General features: G+C 37.4%; 1 protein-coding gene across 1 annotated transcript in view; it reads right to left on the bottom strand.

The window, feature by feature from the left end:
- LOC135210707 (prostaglandin G/H synthase 1-like) overlaps positions 1–12,500 on the bottom strand; it is a 300,730-nt gene that overhangs the window by 122,579 nt on the left and 165,651 nt on the right. The window lies entirely within an intron of this gene.

The following is a 12,500-nucleotide window of genomic DNA, read 5'->3' as shown; positions in this document are numbered from 1 at the left end:
ACAAAAAACAGAGAACGTACTTTCAAATAGACGAATAGAAAACGAATATAAGAAATTCAAGGTAAACCATAACAACCAAACTGCAGATCAGTAAACAAAGACCAGTAGTAATTTATAATTTAAAAAATTATCTTTATAATTTACGAAGCACATAAAAACGTAAACATAATTATCAAAACCATGTTCTCGATGAATCAAAGCCTACGAATACAAATGAAATGGAAGGGAAATGTAAAATTTAGATCAAAGGCAAAGCGCTTGGACCTATGAGGTTATACAGTGTTGAAATGGAAAATTGAGAGTAAAGGGTTTAAAAGGGGTTCAACAGAAGGAAAACCTCAAAGCAGTTGCACTATGAAACAACTGTCAGGAGAGGGTGCAAAGAAAGGTAGAAGAGGGACAATATAAACGGAGGCTCAGTAAAAGAATGAAAGGGGTTGCAGCTACTAGCCAAAGGGACGCTACAAAGAACCTTAAATAATGACTCCTGTGCACGATTGAGGTTATAAAGCACCACTGGAAGGAGGGAGTTTCATTGGCTGAAAAACATAAAAAAAAGATCCAGAAAATAAATGAGATGGTAACACTGCATCCCGGGCTTTAAATAATATCTTATTTCGAATATTAGCGGTGTAATTTGCATACAGTAAATTATTAAGACACTTTTCAGTTGTAAATGTATACACAGATATCCTTTTATTTACCTAAAACGTACACATAGCGTAACTATTTAAAGCCAGGGACGCAGTGTTACCATGAGGGACTACCACATGCGGATGGACATATGGAAAAAAAACAGAGTATAAGTAGAAACAGATTAAGAGAGGTTGGATACCAGGATGGAAGACATGAAGAAGCAGGTAGTGGAGGTGGATAACAGGATGGAAGAAATTAAGAAGTAGTGGAGGTAAAGTAAAAAGCCGAGTGGGTGAAGCTTGGGCCCTAAGAGCCCTGCCTACACCCTTTAGTAATGTCTACAGTGCATCACATGAGATGCACTGAACGCCCAAGTCTCTTCGAGGACGAAGACTGACGAATTAAAAAGGCCCCATTAAAAAGTACATCCTCTGTGGATTTTCCCCCGATGGTAGAAGGAATCTTATAACAAGAAATTTATCGTTTCAATTTGTTGGAGGAAGGTTTTTGTCAACAAAAGCGATTAGACCATCCTGGAGTGTTTTTACTGGCTAAAGAACATGAACAAAGTGGAAACAGGAAGATGGAATTAATACCAACAGTAATAGTTTAACACTATTATACTTATTTACAATAAAAACATTTGTATTTCAAAAGAATCCAAAAATACATTAAAAGTTAAATTGCAACCTTCTTAGTATAACAGTACAGCCAAACAAATTAACTTTATATTCCTTATCTATGATTAGTACAGTAGTAAACACAGTACTATCTTTACTTTACAATTACAATCATGTACCAAACATGACTAGCAAGAGAGTAATGCACTACACTTATGGATAGCCCTATCCTGGCTAGTTAAGGACAACACAGACTAGGGACTTACTGATAGCCCTATCCAGGCTAGCTATGGAGACGGACTAGGGACTTACTGATAGCCCTATCCAGGCTAGCTATGGAGAACAGACTAGGGACTTACTGATAGCCCTATCGTGGCTAGCTATGGAGAACAGAGACTAGGGATTTACAGGTGGCCCTATCCTGGCTAGCTATGGAGAACAGAGACTAGGGATTTACAGGTAGCCCTATCCTGGCTAGCTATGGAGAATAGACTAGGGATTTAAAGGTGGCCCTATCCTGGCTAGCTATGGAGAACAGAGACTAGGGAGTTACTGGTAGGTGTAAGCTACCCTATAATTATAGGAAAAATCATAACCCTGCCACTAATTTTCTTCACTCAAATCATGTTAATAACAGGCAAGTGATACCACATCATTGCTTAGGCTATAAAGTGAGGCCTAAGTTTAAACCACACTGTCTTCATATTGCAGCTCCAACCTGGGCGGCTTACTACTCACGAAGAGTGTATTTGCACAGAAACCACCATTAAACTTTGCCAGATTAACATCACTACTAGCCTCTTTCTATTGAAATCGCCTTTTATTCTTATATCAAATATATAACTCACGTAAATACTTGTAACACCAGCTCACACAGAGTTATGTAACCTTAATCTCTTGCACCTTTTCCTCCCTTCCTAACACCTCTAGTGTCAGTCATGAACACTTTCTTCTTCTTATATAGGGGTTGCGACTTTCTGGAATGGTCTGGTTCAGCAGATCCCTCCCTCTGCCAAAACAGTCCTTTGGTACTTCTGTATGCAACTGGTATATTCCTGTTCTCGGTAATTTCCCAAACCTTCTCGAAATAGCGGAAATGAACAAAACAAACATGCAATTAGACATAAAAAACTTTTTTTTTTTTTCATTGGAATCCACATAAAAGAAATACCATGTTATTCTGATGTTACTTAAATGTAACACAGTTTAATTTCAATTTTTAACTGCAGGTAAGAAATGTGTTATTTGAGACTGCAAAAATTATAATTGAATCGGTTCAAAAATGTTTTGGCTTATTCATTACAATTAATTTTGGGGAAAAAATCACAATGGCATTGTACTGTTTTTTGCATCCTCAGTTTAAAACTTAATTCCAAGGTAGTCATCGATATACCTTTACCATGAAGTAGTAAATGACTGCCTGGCCTCTGAACTGGAATTTTGACACTTGACTATACTGTTTTTTTCCATCTGTCCATCTGCCTGTGGTGTTTTCGCATGGTAACACTGCGTCCGGGGCTTTAAATAGTTACGCTATATGTTACATTTTAGGTAAATAAAAGGACATCTGGGCGTACATTTGCAACGGAAAAGTGTTTTAATAATTTACTGTATGCGAATTACACCGTTAATATTTGAAATAGGGTTAGTATTATTGTTGAATGTAAGCTGAATGTAACTATCTAAGCCCGGGATGCAGTGTTACCATACGCAAACACCACACGCTGGTGGACAGATGGAAAAAAACCGAGTATAGTTAACACGTACAATAACCACAAGACTGTCCTATGTAACGCAACAGGATGAACTACTTTTGTTTCGCTTGAGTGAACATTCTACTCTCATGGAGTATGCACAGTTTCACTTAATAATAATCAGTGATTTTGAGAAGTGACATGTCTGTAAATAATGATAAACCGTTCAACTAAGCAGTTAGTGAATGAAGAACCCTTCACTTTGTTGTGAGGAACACACACAATGGTGTTCTTTTAATTTTCTTCAGGAAATTCCAAAAGATGGTTACAAGACCCAATCAAAACAAGGAGTGATTCGACTTCCAGCTTACTCAGATCTAATGCAAGATTTTTCCCCTCAATCATAAGTTGTAAATATCATAACTTATCATATTCCTAACTCAACGTAAATTAAAACGTGCTAAACTCTACGGTCAAATAGACTCTTCTTTCACCAACGAAAATTAAAATAAATACGTACATTATATTTTATTGGAAATAACTGATCTGTGCTGTTTAACCTGTACGTTATTTATTCTTTTACTTTTTCATCCTAATAAATAAATCATAAATATCCTATCATAAAATTCCTGCATCTTTAACTCAATGCAAAACATCTTTTTCAGACCTTTTTAGGCTTTTCCATAATTTTCCTACCTCCCAAACTACAACAACAACAACAAAGTAGTTTGTAGGCTTACTTCCGGAGTAGGCAAAAATATAACTAAAAGAAAACTACTAAACTGAACCTTACTGCATGTAAAGCCAAAAATTGGTTTTGAATTTATAATTTTCAATTTTTTTGTAAAATCATATACTTGCATCAGAATAACGCCATAAGCAAGTTCAAAGAATGAATTGGCTCAGTAATAATTTCAGTCATTGTTGTGTATTGCACTGATGTACTGTACTGAATTATGAACACTGACATTCACCAAGTTATCAACCTATTTAAAATAAATCCTTTAGCTACTGATCATCTATCTGTGACTCCATGAGATCAAGTAAATGATTCATTGTTTGACTTTTCTCGGTTACAGATTAAATTCAAAGGATGAATTAGCATTTTCTGTGAGAGCTAGACCATATAACCCTCCACCATTTACAGAGCGGATGTAAATGGCACGCAATATGAGTATCTTTATGCCTCATAATGGAACACAAGTAATGTTACGTGGAAATAAATAAATAATACAACAGTATGCCTAAAACAGCACGTCATATCAGACCATTATACTACTTGGTCACTTTGACCCTCTGAGATCTCAACAGTAACCTTCAATCAAATTCAGGTCCATCAACCTCAAAACCCATCAATTTTTATTTATTTATTAATGGAAGTAGCCTTTTTGGTTGATAAGAATGACTGACATTAAGGTGAGTGGCATCCACCATGTTTTCCCCCATATAAGTTACAGTACAGTCGGGGAAAAGATTCCTTTTACCCCTGGAGTTCACGAGGCATTGTAAATGGCAACGCCGCTTTTGTTTATGTAGTAGACGATCCTCATTGGTGCAAACGTCTCCTTGCCAGTTACCATATATTTATTACGTATTTCATAAAAACTAAAACACTTTGATAAAAAGATATGTGTGAACAATCAGGAACATGAAAATTTCGTCAATAAGTGTCTTTTCTCAGGATTAAATGAAACTCTTTACAGGAGGGAATTAAGTAGAGTAAAATCATCTTGCTCCTAAGACTGCCAGAGGTGATGGGGGTGGAGGGGGGCAGAATGGAAGGAGGTAGTAGTTGTTCGGAGGGAGGGTAAGGACGGTGAACTATCTAATCAAACCATGCATAGCTTCGTTAACGCTTTTTCTCTAACTCCAAAATCTTTAGAACCTACTGCGGAATTTCCATTTCAAAAATAGATACTGTCGCTACAATGTCGATGGAATTGCTACAAAATCACAATCGTTGTCCACAACCCATTTTTTCAAGACGAGAGAGAGATTATTTGTAAACTATATGCTATCACTAAGTATAACTTATAAATGGTTTTATGATCAGCATATGTTCACTTCCAATTATGTTGAAAGGTAATAGTTTCTGAGACTGGGTTTCTGAATAAGGGTGGGGGATGGGTTCTTTTCCAATAAGCTACTTATCCGTGAAAGTGGGCCCGAAACTACGGCCTTTCGTAACTTTTGGCCGAGAGAAAAGGTTTACCTTAAAATGTTTTGTAAACCTCAAGAAACAACATCAGCCAAAACCTTATTGAGAATGAACTCGCAAGAGGAAAGGCTTTACCAACGAGGGGCAATAGTTGCGCTAAAAGGAAGAGGCTGTCAAACGGTGCAGTTTCAATACAAGGGAACTTGGCATTACAAAGACAATAAATAGTCAGACGCTGGTGGAGGCGGTGGCAGGAATCAGGAAACCTTAAAGATCAATACCAGAGCAGTGGGCCTAGGAAGACATCTGAAGATGATAGGCAAATTATTGACTGCAATCAAGTCTCAAGTCTCCTTTTAAGAATGCAGTAGCCATTAGGGACGCGCTGCATTTACAGGTCTATGCAAATCACTGTGAGGAATCATCTTCATGATGCAGATCTGTTTTATCGGATCCCGTTTAAAAAGGGGAAACTTGAACACCATAAAAGGGCAAGATTGGCTTTTGTACGTCGGTATGCTGATAAAACCATTGATTACTGGGCTTGAGTAATATTCAGTGATGTGAAGACATTCACTTCGACAAGCACGGACGACTGACTACACTGCTGACGCCAAAGAACACAAGATACGAGCAACAGTTCAAATATGAAATTGCTCACAGAAACTATATAATATCATGCTATCTATAGGGCAGACCAAGAACGAGGTGGATAGACATAATTGTCAGGGATCTTAAGGATGAAATCCAAAACTTAGAGGAAGCAAGGGAAATGGCTCGGGATAGAGACAGATGGAGAGGAACTGTATCAGCCTTATGCCACTGGCCAGTGGCGGGAAGATAAAGTAAGTAAGTAAGAATCTATAGGGTTGGGTGCATTTACACAGTGTGGGAGAACTTGAAGTTGGCGGCCGCTTCACTGCTGAGATATATATAGAGATATTAGAAGAAGTAATGGTGCCTTCTGTCCGTGCATACCCCCTTCCCTATCCTGAAGGAATAACTTATGCGATATTCATTGTCTTGCTCATCATAATTAGATAATGGCAAGTTACTATAAAGTTTCATAGCATCTAATATAAGATTTTCAATTAAATTATATAAATTAATGATACAAATGATAAAAAAAATCTTTTCGGCGATATTTGCTTCATTTTCTTTTTTGGGAGGATAACTGTTCTATTCTTAATGCCCTCATTGTTAGGCAATGGTTTTCAGAACAACCAGATATTTAACTCCTGGAATGGGCTATCAAAGGGTGCCACATGAAACCTAAATGTATGGGGAAATATAGTTAGCAGTTGGGGACAAGGACAGGAGCGATCTCACCAACTGCTTGAGCGCACATTACGAGAGTGGGAGTTCTTATGCCGACGAAATCACCAAACGATTTACAACCACGTTGCATCTATGCCAAATAGGTTGCAGGAGGTGATTGCAAACGATGAAGGCTGGACAAGATATTGATTTTTATGAACTTTAAATGTTAATTAGCTATTAGGTTTCTACTTTGGTGATGGAAATGAATATGGTGGCAAGTTATATTTTGGTCTATCCTGTAGATTATCAAAGAACAAAATGATTTATAACTTCAAGTCTGCATAATACCAGTTGCGTTATTATTATTAGTAGTAGCAGTAGTATGGCTCACACAATAATTTTTTGAAATATCATAACCATAGTTCTGAATTTTCGAGTATGTAAATGAAATTACTGGAAATTTTAAAATGAAATGTGAGACAGCTCTCTACAAGGATATTTCAATGTTTCTTGACCTTACGAAACTCAAGATTGAACAACCTCATGCAAAGATCAATCCTCAGTAAAAAAAAAAAAGAAGAAAAAAAACTTTAATATCGTTGTGTATGGTAGAAACGTTGAACAATAAAAAGCATGGAAGGCATCGTTGACGATATTTTCTGCATTTGTAAAACCTTTTGAGTTTGCTGCTGAATTTCCTCTCCGAAAACGAATACAGTAACTACATTTGAATAAACATTTTATAGACATGTTTCTTTAAAAACGTATACATAGTCCCCAACCCATTTCAGAAGACGAGAGAGAGAGATTGATATAATGTGATCACACAAATATCTAGCAAAATAAATCAGAAATTTATTTTGCTCGTCTATTTTCTTAAATGTGGCCAGCATTCTTTCATGATATTAATGAGTGAACAGCCAAGCCATGCCACTGTCAGGCAGCCTCTATCAAGGGATGAACACCGAAATAGATAAAGCTTATTTAATTTATATATATATATATATATATATATATATATATATATATATAATATATATATATATATAGGTTACTGTAAAATTTTTGTATATGGTAAAGGAAAAATATATACAGTCTATGAGTGACCATGTTATAAAGAATGTTAAGTAAGTATAATTTGAGGGTAAAAGAGCGTTTAGCAACGGTCAGTGGCTGATAAATTAAGATTAAAACTGTGGCATGCGAAGATTATGTTAATAGTGAAAAATAACTCTAAATTAAAAGTTTTTATGGTGATCTCAGCAGCGGTCGGTGAAAAAGAAACTTCGTTCTTAGCTGATCATTTTTGGGTAGACATCCTAAATTCTTAGCCACAAAGAATGAGCTAAAAAAGTAAATGTTTTCCGACAACTGCTACAAACTATGTCTAAAAATAGAATTCCTATCAGGATCGCCAATACATGTCATGAAATTTTTATTAACTCAAATTTCTCAGCCCATGTATTATCATCTCCAAACTCCTGTGTATCTATTTGTTGGGAATTCAATATTTCCAATAATTTTACTCGTGCAAAAAAAAAAAAAAAAAAAAAAAAAACAAAAAAAAAAAAAAAAAAAAAAAAAAAATTCTTTTATTCTGTTCTGATAACGATATACAGAACGGTTTGCTATTCAAGATGAAACTACTTTTCCTCTGCTGTTGGAGTGAATTACACAAATTTGAAAGAACTTTCAGCGTAGAAGGGATAATATTCAAATGAAAATGTTTGGATTACACAAAACAGATGAGTCTCGTTGCATATGTCGATAAACGAAATAATGCTCATAACTGTAATCAGCCAATCAGAGGCACCCTTACGTCCAGTCATTCGTTTGACGTTCTAGGTAAATATCTGTCATTTCGTGTATAGGGATAGGTTACGTCGATATGATTTTATATAAATTGTATCAATATTTTTCGGTCGTTTTCGCTACATTATCGTTTCAATGGGAAATCAGAACTAGCTTTAAAAGGTTTAGGAGTTAAGAGACAAATCGTTACCGAAGTTATACATGCTTGGATAGTTGTCTCTACCTTACAAACAACTCCTCCCTCTTCCCGTTCCTGTTCTTCCATTTCCTACGTCAGTCTCTAGAGCCAAAAGCAATTGTATGATGATATTACTTTTTGTAATTTCTCTCTGATAAACCGTCTTATATAATCTTGAAAAATCATGCATAAAACCATGAATCTCATTGTAGTTTGTTTTTAAACTTATTTCTTCTTTATCAAATCATTTTATTTCTTTTCAAATAAGTGAAAATAGTTAACTGGTAAGGAAACGTCTCCTCCAATAAGGCTTGCCTTTGCGAACAGCGAATTCATTCATATTTTCAACACTTTTTACTACGTAAACAAAAGCGGCGTTGCCATTTAGCGTGGCTAGTGAACGCAGGGGGTAAATGTAATGTTTTCCGCGACTGTACATGCAATTGACGAAGAGTTATTATGGTGGGAAATGCAGATTCAAACAAGGCGTGATCCGACCTCCAGCTTACTTGGGGGAGGGCGTGCTAAAACCCACGGTCAAATAGCATGTTGTTTCACCAACGAAAATTCAAATAAATATGCTATATCTTATTAGAAATAACTGTTTTGTAATGCTTAACATGCACATTGTTTATTTTTTTTACATTTTCAATCTAATAAATAAATCATAAATATCCAATCCTAAAATTCCTGTTTATTTTAACTCACGCGAAATACCCTCTTCAGACCTTCTTAGGCTTTTTCCATAAGGCTTTCCTACCCCTCAAAACAAGAACAAGAACAACAACAACAACAACAACAACAACAACAACAACAACAACAAAGTAGTTTGTAGGCTTACTCCCCGAGAAAGCGAAAATGAGGACTGGCTACACAAGGTGCAAGAGGCCTTGAGAAAGAATGGTCTTAACGTCCAGGGAGTGCCGAGTATACGGAAAAAACTAGGGTGAATTGCTAGTGTGGGTATAAAGCTGGGAGGTTGGGGGTTGGGGGTAGGGGGGGTGGGGGGGATTTATGCACAGCTGATAAATAAGCCTCTGAGCAGGCAATACGAAGCAGTTGATGATGTAGCAGCTTTCTGTCTGCAAAAGGAATTTGCTTCTGACGTAGCAGTTACAAGCATGTGGCAGTGAACGGTGTTCTGTTTTTCTCTATGTAACCTCCTCTCCCCAACCGACCCCCTACCCGGCCACCACACCCCTCCTCATTTCCGCCACCTTCCGTGTAAACGTAAGAAAAATAAATAAAAACTCCCACAAATTGCTCACTTTCAAGGGCACAAACAATGTGAGAGAGTTTTTGCAGTTATTGGTGTGAGGTAGATTATATATATATAATAATGGCAAATAACAAATGCAAGTATTAGTAAAGCACAATAACTCTAAGCATAACTGAACATAGTACTTTTAAACTGCCTAAGAAGTTTTCGTGGAAGTCCGCCTGCTCTACTTTCACTATCATTGCAACGGATTTGTAAATTATTTTATGACTACATAAAACAATAATAATAATAATAATAATAATAATAATAATAATAATAATAATAAACTACTGTTTAAATGGATAATATTGCAGACGTTAAAAATAACATAATAAAATCGATTAATTCATCATAACATCATGATTGAAAGTAAATCAACCATACAGACAATCCCAAACATACACGTTTGGTGAAAAAAAACACACACACACAAACAATAAGGGCACAATTTAAATCCAATACATTCCCCACCCAAGAACGTATGGCTCCCATACATTAGAGAAGCAGAGGCTTCCAACACTAAGGAATCATATCTTGAAAGCAAATCACTGACAGACAAGAATGAGTTTTCATCAGTATAATTTATACGTCACACCTTCGGACGTCTGTCATGGTAATTGGTTTATAGCAAAGAATTACGGGTTAAAGGAAAGGAAAATGCATCTTCGAGAAGTTCTGCAGCACGGAGGCTTTCGCGCTTGTGTTGGAGGCGCCTGTTCTCATGATGGTTCTAGAATAGGACAATGTTACGAACCGAGAGAGGTCCGCTCCAAGTTTGATATTATGATAAACTAAAAAGAATTCAACACCAACAGTTGAAACTGGGGATACGAACATAGAAAGATACACAAACACAACAAAAGTTTATTTACAAGCTTACTAACAAAGATAAATGCAGAATGGTGTCTCCTATTTACTTAAAGTAAAATCTTACACTGCATGAACTGGGGGAACAGTGACGTAATGTTAATACTTGCTGGCAAGCTTTGCGCTGTCAGAGATCTATGCTCAAAGCGGTGGCTTCACAAAAGGAGAACTGTAGTTGTAGACGTCTTCTTGACTCCGTATTGCAGAAAATAATGTCTATTCTTGATACTTGAAGGGCAGGGACTCCACGAAACCTCTTGTAGAAAGTTTCTTCTCTCAAGGCTTGCTCACCGTCGAAAATACCTCAGTCATTCTCCCTGACTGGACGACTTGACCAGAATTCAACCAACTCTCGAGTGCCTTTTCCTCTCTGATCCTTCGTCTATTCCTTCTCCTCTTATCACGCTCTGATGATCTCTGATCTCTGCTGCTGAGCTCTCACTAATGAACTGATCTGTGACTCTTACTGATGATCTGCTCCCTCCTACTTCGTGAGTCGTAGTTATATGGCAACCTGGGGGCGTGGCTTACCAGCCAACGTCACAGGCTCCCGAGATTACCGGAACTTCTTAGAAGAATCTCAACGAAGTATTGCATCAGAAATCGCGGCGTTCCTCACGTCACGTCGACACCTGTCAAGTTCCACAACACTCCTGCCGATTCTAGAACCATCATGAGAACAGGCGCCTCCAACACACGCGCGAAAGCCTCCGTGCTGCAGAACTTCTCGAAGATGAGTTTTCCTTTCCTTTAACTCGTAATTCTTTGCTATAAAGCAATTACCATGACAGAAACTAAATGAAAACATGATCTTAGAGCGAAAGAGACACCTCTGTGTAGGAGATAAAGTTTTAGTATTAGTCCAGAAAGAAGGCCCCTCTTTATCGTCGGGAGAACGACAGAGGTATTTTCGACGTTGAGCAAGCCTTGAGAGAAGAAACTTTCTACAAGAGGTTTCGTGGAGTCCCTGCCCTTCAAGTATCAAGAATAGACATTATTTTCTGCAATACGGAGTCAAGAAGGCGTCTACAACTACAGATCTCCTTTTGTGAAGCCACCGCTTTGAGCATAGATCTCCGACAGCGCAAAGCTTGCCAGCAAGTATTAACATTACGTCACTGTTCCCCCAGTTCATGTAGTGTAAGATTTTACCTTTTTTATGTAAATAGGAGATACCATTCTGCATTTATCTTTGTTAGTAAGCTTGTAAATAAACCTTTGTTGTGTTTGTGTATCTTTCTATATTCGTATCCCCAGTTTCAACTGTTGGTGCTGAATTCTTTTTTGTTTATCAGAATATCGAACTTGGAGCGGACCTCTCTCGGTTCGTAACAAAGTCCCAGTGTTAATATTTCATTCACTACTATCCTTACCTGGAAAAACATCAGTTACATCAAAGACTCGGCTAAACTATAGTAGATTCACATCAACCGTGCATTTGATGTATAGGCCCATCCCTTACGACGTTCCTGATTGGGTGTTGATAAGCCAATCACAGGGCTGGAAATTCTCAGTCTCTCTCGGGAGTTCACATGGGTAGGTTGTGTGTTCCACCTCTCCTGAGGTATACGTTTGAAAGACGTATCCCTCAGGAGCGATGTAACATACATCCTGCATATGTGAGCTCTCGAGAGAGACTGAGAGTTTCCAGCCCTGTGATTGGCTTATCAACAACCAATCAGGAGCGTCGTAAGGGACGGGCCTAGACATCAAATGCACGGTTGATGTGAATCTACTATAGGAACAACGCTGTCCTGTTAAAAGGCATAATCAGATATATGATCTGTCAAGAGACGATGCCCCGTTCCTTGTATATCCAAGTCCTTATTAGAGGAATACAGATTTTGTGGCCAAGCGTTGGGACTTATGAGGTGATTAAGTGCTGAAATGGAAATTGACAGTGAAGAGATTTGAAAGGTGCAACAAGGAGGAAAACCTCGCAGTTGCACTATGAAACAATTGTTAGGAGAGGGTAGAAAGTAAGATGGAAGAAAGAGAATATGAATGGACGTAC

The sequence above is a fragment of the Macrobrachium nipponense genome, chromosome 4, assembly GCF_015104395.2.
Source record: "Macrobrachium nipponense isolate FS-2020 chromosome 4, ASM1510439v2, whole genome shotgun sequence".
In the NCBI taxonomy this organism is placed as follows: Eukaryota; Metazoa; Arthropoda; class Malacostraca; order Decapoda; family Palaemonidae; genus Macrobrachium; species Macrobrachium nipponense.
This window is presented reverse-complemented; position numbering and strand designations above follow the sequence as displayed.